This window comes from Lygodium microphyllum, unplaced genomic scaffold, assembly GCF_053477565.2.
Source record: "Lygodium microphyllum isolate KBCC unplaced genomic scaffold, Lygodium_microphyllum_v1.1.10 scaffold_124, whole genome shotgun sequence".
NCBI lineage: Eukaryota > Viridiplantae > Streptophyta > Polypodiopsida > Schizaeales > Lygodiaceae > Lygodium > Lygodium microphyllum.
Window position 1 is genome coordinate 238,308 of NW_028229607.1, and position 10,000 is coordinate 248,307.

General features: G+C 69.5%; 1 non-coding gene across 1 annotated transcript; it reads right to left on the reverse strand.

Moving 5' to 3' along the window:
• Positions 1 to 9,510: 9,510 nt before the first annotated feature.
• On the reverse strand, positions 9,511 to 9,629 carry LOC148008588 (5S ribosomal RNA). The gene has a single exon (XR_015690021.1). It is a non-coding gene; the product is annotated as a 5S ribosomal RNA (ribosomal RNA).
• Between the last annotated feature and the right edge of the window lie 371 nt (positions 9,630 to 10,000).

Consider the following 10,000-nt stretch of genomic DNA (forward strand, 5'->3'; position numbering starts at 1 on the left):
AAATTCGCCCCCCCCCCCCTCAATACACACCTCCCCACCCTTCCCCCCCCCCCTCAACACACACCACACCACACCACACCACCCCTCCCCTTCCCCCCCTCCAAATTTCGCCCCCCCGTCAACACACCACCCCACCCCTCCCCCCCCCCCTCCAAATTTCGCCCCTTCTCCCCCCCAAAAATTCGCCCCCCCCCCCCCCCCCCCCCCTCAACACACACCACACCACACCACCCCTCCCCCCCCACCCCCCTCAACACACACCACCCCTCCCCCCCCCCCAAAAATCCCCCCCCCCCTCAACACACACCACCCCAACCCCCCCCCAACACACACCACACCACCCCTCCCCCCCCCTCCAAAATTCGCCCCCCACCCCCCTCAACACACACCACCCCACACCTCCCCTCCCCCCCCCCAAAAATTTCCCCCCCCCCCACACACACCACCACATCCCCCCCCCCTCAACACACACCACACCACCCCTCCCCCCCCCCTCAAAAATCCCCCCCCCCTCAACACACAAAACACCACCCCTCCCCCCCCCCCCCTCAAAAATCCCCCCCCCCAACACACACCACACCACACCACCCCTCCCCCCCCCCCCTCCAAATTTTGCCCCCCCCCCCCAAAAAATTGGCCCCCCCCCTCAACACACACCACACCACACCACCCCTCCCCCCCCCTCCAAAATTCGCCCCCCCCCCCCCCCTCAAAAATCCCCCCCCCCTCAACACACACCACACCACACCACACCAACCCTCCCCTTCCCCCCTCCAAATTTCGCCTTCCCCTCAACACACACCACCCCACCCCTCCCCCCCCCCCCAAAATTCCGCCCCCCCCGTCCAAATTTCGCCCCTTCCCCCCCCAAAAATTCGCCCCCCCCCCTCAACACACACCACACCACACCACCCCACACCACGCCTCCCCCCCCCTCAAAAATTCCCCCCCCCCCCTCAACACACACCACACCACACCACCTCTCCCCCCCCTCAAAAATCCCCCCCCCCCTCAACACACACCACACCACACCACCCCTCCCCTTCCCCCCCTCCAAATTTCGCCCCCCCCTCAACACACACCACCCGACCCCTCCCCCCCCCGCCCCCAAAAAATTCGCCCCCCCCCCAACACACACCACCCCACCCCCCCCCCCCAAAAATTCGGCCACCCCCCTCAACACACACCACACCACACACCCCCTCCCCCCCCTCCAAAATTTGCCCCCCCCCCCAAAAATTTGCGCCCCTCCCCCCCCCCCTCAAAAATCCCCCCCCCCTCAACACACACCACACCACACCACACCACCCCTCCCCCCCCCCCAAAAATTCCCCCCCCCCCCCCCCTCAACACACACCACACAACCCCTCCCCCCCCCTCAAAAATTCCCCGCCCCCCCCTCAACACACACCACACCACACCACCCCTCCCCCCCCCCCCCTCAAAAATCCCCCCCCCCTCCAAATTTTGCCCCCCCCCCCCCCCAAAAAAATTGGGCCCCCCTCTCAACACACACCACACCACACCACCCCTCCCCCCCCTCCAAAATTCGCCCCCCCCCCCCCCCCCTCAACACACACCACCCCACCCCCCCCCTCAACACACACCACACCACCCCTCCCCTCAACACACACCACACCACCCCTCCCCTTCCCCCCCTCGAAATTTCGCCCCCCCCTCAACACACACCACCCCACCCCTCCCCCCCCCCACACCACCCCACCCCTCCCCCCCCCCCCCCCCCGCCCCCAAAAAATTCGCCCCCCCCCCCCCCCCCAACACACACCACTCCACCCCCCCCCCCCAAAAAAATTCGACCACCCCCCTCAACACACACCACACCACCCCTCCCCCCCCCCCAAAAATTCAGCCCCCCCTCCCCCCTCAATACACACCTCCCCACCCTTCCCCCCCCCCCCCCCCCCGCCCCCAACACACACCACCCCTCCCCCCCCCCCCGAAAATTCGCCCCCCCCCCCTCAATACACACCTCCCCACCCTTTCCCCCCCCCCTCAACACACACCACACCACACCACACCACCCCTCCCCTTCCCCCCCTCCAAATTTCGCCCCCCCCTCAACACACACCACCCCACCCCTCCCCCCCCCCCTCCAAATTTCGCCCCTTCTCCCCCCCAAAAATTCGCCCCCCCCCCCAACACACACCACACCACACCACCCCTCCCCCCCCCCCCACCCCCCTCAACACACACCACCCCACCCCCCCCCCCCCCCAACACACACCACACCACCCCTCCCCCCCCCCTCAAAAATTCCCCCCCCCCCCCCTCAACACACAAAACACCACCCCTCCCCCCCCTCCAAATTTTGCCCCCCCCCCAAAAAATTGGCCCCCCCCTCAACACACACCACACCACACCACCCCTCCCCCCCCCTCCAAAATTCGCCCCCCACCCCCCTCAACACACACCACCCCACACCTCCCCTCCCCCCCCCCTCAAAAATCCCCCCCCCCCCCCCTCAACACACAAAACACCACCCCTCCCCCCCCCCCCCCTCAAAAATCCCTCCCCCCCCAACACACACCACACCACACCACCCCTCCCCCCCCCCTCCAAATTTTGCCCCCCCCCCCCAAAAAATTGGCCCCCCCCTCAACACACACCACACCACACCACCCCTCCCCCCCCCTCCAAAATTCGCCCCCCCCCCCCCCCCCCCCCTTCAAAAATCCCCCCCCCCCCTCAAAAATCCCCCCCCCCTCAACACACACCACACCACACCACACCAACCCTCCCCTTCCCCCCTCCAAATTTCGCCTTCCCCTCAACACACACCACCCCACCCCTCCCCCCCCCCCCCCCAAAATTTCGCCCCCCCCCGGTCCTTTCCCCCTTCCCCCCCCAAAAATTCCCCCCCCCCCCTCAACACACACCACACCACACCACGCCTCCCCCCCCCCCAAAAATTCCCCCCCCCCCCCCCCTCAACACACACCACACCACACCACGTCTCCCCCCCCCCTCAAAAATCCCCCCCCCCCCCCCCTCAACACACACCACACCACCCCTCCCCTTCCCCCCCTCCAAATTTCGCCCCCCCCTCAACACACACCACACCACCCCTCCCCCCCCCCCCCGCCCCCAAAAAATTCGCCCCCCCCCCCCCCAAAAATTCGGCCACCCCCCTCAACACACACCACACCACACACCCCCTCCCCCCCTCCAAAATTTGCCCCCCCCCCCCCCCCCCCCCCAAAAAAAATTCGCGCCCCCCCCCCTCAATACACACCTCCCCACCCCCCCCTCAACAAACACCACACCACCCCTCCCCCCCCCTCAAAAATCCCCCCCCCCTCAACACACACCACACCACACCACCCCTCCCCCCCCCCCCAAAAATTCCCCCCCCCCCCCCCTCAACACACACCACCCCACCCACCCCCCCTCAAAAATTCCCCGCCCCCCCCTCAACACACACCACACCACCCCTCCCCCCCCCCCCCTCAAAAATAACCTCCCCCCTCAACACACACCACACCACACCACACCACCCCTCCCCCCCCCCCTCAACACACACCACACCACACCACCCCTCCCCCCCCCCCTCCAAATTTTGCCCCCCCCCCCCCTCAACACACACCACACCACACCACCCCTCGCCCCCCCCCTCAACACACACCACACCACACCACCCCTCCCCCCCCCCCTCAAAAATCCCCCCCCCCCCCCAACACACACCACACCACCCCTCCCCTTCCCCCCCTCGAAATTTCGCCCCCCCCTCAACACACACCACCCCACCCCTCCCCCCCCCGCCCCAAAAATTCACCCCCCCTCCAAATTTTGCCCCTTCCCCCCCCCTCAACACACACCACACCACACCACCGCTCCCCCCCCCCCCCCCCCCCTCCAAAATTCGCCCCCCCCCCCAAAAATTTCCCACCCCTCCCCCCTCAACACACACCACCCCACCCCCCCCCCAACACACACCACACCACCCCTCCCCCCCCCTCAACACACACCACACCACCCCTCCCCTTCCCCCCCACCAAATTCCGCCCCCCCCTCAACACACACCACCCCACCCCTCCCCCCCCCCCCCCCCCCCCGCCCCCAAAAAATTCCCCGCCCCCCCCCCCCCCCCCCAACACACACCACTCCACCCCCCCCCCCAAAAAATTTCGGCCACCCCCCTCAACACACACCACACCACACCATACCACCCCTCCCCTTCCCCCCCTCCAAATTTCGCCTTCCCCTCAACACACACCACCCCACCCCTCCCCCCCCCCCCCCCAAAAATTCGCCCCCCCGTCCAAATTTCGCCCCTTCCCCCCCCAAAAATTCGCCCCCCCCCCTTCAACACACACCACGCCACACCACCCCTCCCCACCCCCGCCCCCCCCTCAACACACACCACCCCACACCACCCCTCCCCCCCCCCCCCCCCCTCAACACACACCACACCACCCCTCCCCCCCCCTCAAGAATCCCCCCCCCCCCCCCCTCAACACACACCACTCCACCCCTCCCCTTCCCCCCCTCCAAATTTCGCCCCCCCCCCCATTAACACACACCACCCCACCCCTCCCCCGCCCCCGCCCCCAAAAAATTCGCCCCCCCCCCCCCCCAACACACACCACCCCACCCCCCCCCCCCCCAAAATTCGGCCACCCCCCTCAACACACACCACACCACACCACCCCTCCCCCCCCCTCCAAAATTTGCCACCCCACCCCCCGGCCCCAACACACACCACCCCTCCCCCCCCCCCAAAAAATTCGCGCCCCCCCCCCTCAATACACACCTCCCCACCCTTTCCCCCCCCCCCCCCTCAACACACACCACACCACCCCTCCCCCCCCCCTCTCAAAAATCCCCCCCCCCCCCCTCAACACACACCACACCACACCACCCCTCCCCTTCCCCCCCTCCAAATTTCGCCCACCCCTCAACACACACCACCCCACCCCTCCCCCCCCCCCCCCCCCACACACACCACCCCACACCACACCACCCCTCCCCCCCCCCCCCCCCCCCCCCGAAAAATCCCCCCCCCCGCCCTCAACACACACCACCCCACCCATCCCCCCTCAACACACACCACCCCACCCCCCGCCCCCCCCCCCCCCTCAACACACAAAACACCACCCCTCCCCCCCCCCCCTCCACGTCGCGTCATGGAGGGCGTCATGGAGGGTGGGTGGGTGTGTTAAGGGGAGGGAAGCACGTCGCGTCGTGTCAGGCCATGGGGCGCGGGGGGGGGGGGGGGGGGGGGGGCATTGCGTTGGGTGGGTGTGTGTGTTAAGGGGAGGGTGGCACATCGCATCGTGTCGTGTCATGGGGGGGCGGGGATCCCATGGGGGGGGATGTCATGGGGGGGGGGGGGCGCGTCGCATCGTGTCATGTCATGGGGGGGGGGGGGGGGGCGCATCGCATCATGTCGTGTCGTGGGTGGGGGGGCTGGGGTGGGGATGTCATGGGGGGGGGGGGGGGGGGGGGCGCGGCACGTCGCGACATGGTGTGGTGTGTGTTGAGGGGGGAAGGGGGGGGCGCGTCGTGTCGTGTCGTGTCATGGCGGGGCGCGTCGCGTCGCGTCGTGTCATGGGGGCTGGGGGGGATGTCATGGGGGGGCCGAATTTTTGAGGGGGGGGGGGGGGGGGGTGGTGTGTGTTGAGGGGGGAGGCGAATTTTTGAGGGGGGGACGTCATGGGGGGGGCGCATCGCGTCGTGTCGTGTCATGGGGGGTGGGGGGATGTCATGGGGGGGGGAGGGGGGTTGTCATGTTATGTTGGGGAGGGGGCGCGTCGCGTCATGTCGGGGCATGGTGGGGGGGAGGGGCATCGCGACACCCCGCGTCACCCCCCACGACACGGCACACCCCCCCACCCCACCCCACCGCACCCCCCTACGACGCGGCGCCTCCCCCCCACCCCACCTCGAAAAACCCCGCTCCATCCACAGCACCCCACCACTCCTCCAAAAACCAGGCTCGACCCACCGTGCCCCGCCTCACTCCCCCACGACACGGCGCACCCTCCACCCCACCGCACCCCCCCACGATGCCCCCCGCACCCCACCTCCAGAAACCCCGCTCCCTCCACACCACCCCACCACGCCTCCGAAAACCACGCTCGACCCACCCCACCTCGCGCGAGCCCCCCCACGACACGGCACACCCCCCACACCCCACCGCACCCCCCCACGACACGGCGCACCTCCCCACCCCCCCTCACCCCACGTCGAAAAACCCCGCTCGACCCACCCAACCCCGCGTCACTCCCCCATGACACGGCACACCCCCCCACCCCACCGCACCCCCCCACGACGCCCCCCCCCCCCCCCCCCGCACCCCACCTCGAAAAACCCCGCTCCCTCCACGCCACACCACAAATGCCTCCGAAAACCCCGCTCGACCCACCCCACCCCGCGTCACCCCCCCACGACATGGCGCACCCCCCACCCCACCGCACCCCCCAACGACGCCGCCCCGCACCCCACCTCGAAAAACCCCGCTCCCTCCATACCACCCCACCACGCCTCCGAAAACCCCGCTCGACCCACCCCACCTCGCGTCAGTCCCCCACGACACGGCACACCCCCCACACCGCACCTCCGAAAACCCCGCTCGACCCACCCCACCTCGCGTCAGCCCCCCACGACACGGCACACCCCCCACACCCCACCGCACCCCCCCACGACGCGGCGCATATCCCCCCCCCCCCCCGCACCCCACCTCGAAAAACCCCACTCGACCCACCCAACCCCGCGTCACTCCCCCAGGACACGGCGCACCCCCCCACGACGCGGAGCATATCCCCCCCCCCCCCCCCCCCCCCCCCCCCCGCACCCCACCTCGAAAAACCCCGCTCGACCCACCCCACCCCGCGTCACCCCCCCACGACACGGCGCACCCCCCCACCCCACCGCACCCCCCCACGACGCCCCCCCCCGCACCCCACCTCGAAAAACCCCGCTCCCTCCACGCCTTACCACCACGCCTCCGAAAACCCCGCTCGACCCACCCCACCCCGCGTCTCCCCCCCACGACACGGCGCACCCCCCCACGACGCCCCCCCCCCCCGCACCCCACCTCGAAAAACCCCGCTCCCTCCACACCACCCCGCCACGCCTCCAAAAAACCGCGCTCGACCCACCCCACCCCGCGTCACGGCGCACCCCCCACCCCACCGCACCCCCCCACGACGCCCCCCCCCCCACCCCACCTCGAAAAACCGCGCTCCATCCACAGCACCCCACCTCTCCTCCAAAAACCCCGCTCGACCCACCCCACCCCGCGTCACCCCCCCACGACACGGCGCACCCCCCCACCCCACCGCACCCCCCCACGACGCCCCCCCGCACCCCACCTCGAAAAACCGCGCTCCCTCCACAGCACCCCCCCCTCCTCCAAAAACCCCGCTCGACCACCCCCACCCCGCGTCACCCCCCACGACGCCCCCCCGCACCCCACCTCGAAAAACCCCGCTCCCTCCACCCTAAACCCCACCTCTCCTCCAAAAACCCCGCTTGACCACCCCAACCCCGCGTCACTCCCCCATGACACGGCGCACCCCCCCACGAGGCCCCCCCCCGCACCCCACCTCGAAAAACCCCGCTCCCTCCACACCACCCCGCCACGCCTCCAAAAAACCGCGCTCGACCCACCCCACCCCGCGTCACGGCGCACCCCCCACCCCGCCGCACCCCCCCACGACGCCCCCCCCCCCACCCCACCTCGAAAAACCGCGCTCCATCCACAGCACCCCACCTCTCCTCCAAAAACCCCGCTCGACCCACCCCACCCCGCGTCACCCCCCCACGACACGGCGCACCCCCCCACCCCACCGCACCCCCCCACGACGCCCCCCCCGCACCCCACCTCGAAAAACCCCGCTGCCTCCACGCCACACCACCACGCCTCCGAAACCCCGCTCGACCCGCGTCACCCCCCCACGACACGGCGCACCCCCCCACGACGCCCCCCCGCACCCCACCTCGAAAAACCCCGCTCCCTCCACAGCACCCCGCCACGACTCCGAAAACCCCGCTCGACCCACCCCACCCCGCGTCACCCGCCACGACACGGCGCACCCCCCCACAACGCCCCCCCCCGCACCCACCTCGAAAAACCCCGCTCCCTCCACGCCTCCGAAAACCCCGCTCGACCCACCCCACCCCGCGTCACCCCCCCCACGACACGGCGCACCCCCGCACCCCACCTCGAAAAACCCCGCTCCCTCCACAGCACCCCGCCACGCCTCCGAAAACCCCGCTCGACCCACCCCACCCCGCGTCACCCCCCACGACACGGCGCACCCCCCCACCCCACCGCACCCCCCCACGACGCCCCCCCCGCACCCCACCTCGAAAAACCCCGCTCCCTCCACGCCTCCGAAAACCCCGCTCGACCCACCCCACCCCGCGTCACCCCCCACGACACGGCGCACCCCCCCACCCCACCGCACCCCCCCACGACGCCCCCCCCGCACCCCACCTCGAAAAACCCCGCTCCCTCCACGCCTCCGAAAACCCCGCTCGACCCACCCCACCCCGCGTCACCCCCCACGACACGGCGCACCCCCCCACCCCACCGCACCCCCCCACGACGCCCCCCCCGCACCCCACCTCGAAAAACCCCGCTCCCTCCACGCCTCCGAAAACCCCGCTCGACCCACCCCACCCCGCGTCACCCCCCCACGACGCCCCCGCGCACCCCACCTCGGAAAACCCGCTGCATCCACACCACCCCACCCCACCTCGAAAAACCCGCTGCATCCACACCACCCCACCCCGCGTCACGGCACACCCCACCGCACCCCCCCTCGACGCGGCGCATCCCCCCCGCACCCCACCTCGAAAAACCCCGCTCCATCCACACGACCCCGCCACGCCCCCAAAAACCCCGCTCGACCCAGCCCACCCCGCGTCACCCCCCCACGACACGGCGCACCCTCCACCCCACCGCACCCCCCGACGACGCGGCGTATCCCCCGCGCACCCCACCTCCAAAAACCCCGCTCGACCCACGGCACGTCACCTCACCCCCCCACGACATGGCACACCCTCCCTCCTAAGAAATCCCGCTCCGCTATGACACGGCACACACACCCCACTGCACACGACCCCCTCCCGCGACACGGAACCTTCCACCCCCCGACGGACCTCCTCAAGAAACCCCCCCACGACATGGCACCCCCCCGCGACATGGCACACCCTCCCTCCTCAGAAATCCCCGCTCCAACAACCCGCCCGCGCAACATGGCACGCCCTCCCTCCTCGGAAAAACCCCGCTCCACCGAACCCCCCCACAACATGGCACACCCTCCGCTCCCAAAATACCTCGCATCTTGAGGAGGGGGTATCACGTGAGAGCGAGGCAGAGGGAGGGGCCAGGCACGACGTACGCAAAGACAATCGCGACGAGGAGAGGAGGCGCCGCGTCATGGCAAGGCGAGGGGGTTTCCTACCACGATGTCAGCGTTGGAGAGTCGAGACGTGATCCGAGGGGATTTCCATGCCACGGTCTCGAAACAAGCATGCAAAAGGGTGCAGCACCAGGACTTCCCGGGAGGTCACCCATCCCAGTACTGTTCTGGCCCAAGCGCGCTTAACTGCGGAGTTCTGATGGGATCCGGTGTATTAGCGCTGGTGTGACCGCACCACAAACACAAAGGAATTCCAAAGAGCTCTTGTATACTCGGAAAGTGGCACGAGAGAGCTCAAGAGCGAGGCATGGCGGCATGCCATGCCGCTCATGCCACGGAGGACGCGACTAAACGCGAACCCTAAACCCCGCGCACATGGAGGCGACGCACAAAAGATTGAATGCCGCCGTCGCGTGCCATTTCTAACACGAAGGGCAAGCATCCACGTGAAGAGCACCCCGTGCACACATAGGCGACGACGTAGAAAAGATCGAGCCGCAGAATACGTGCCACGGAGGACACGCGCCCACGGCATGCCACAAGGCGGTGGGGGAGAGGGGGGCATGCCATTCATACCACGAGGACCCGTGTCCACGCGAGCACTAAAC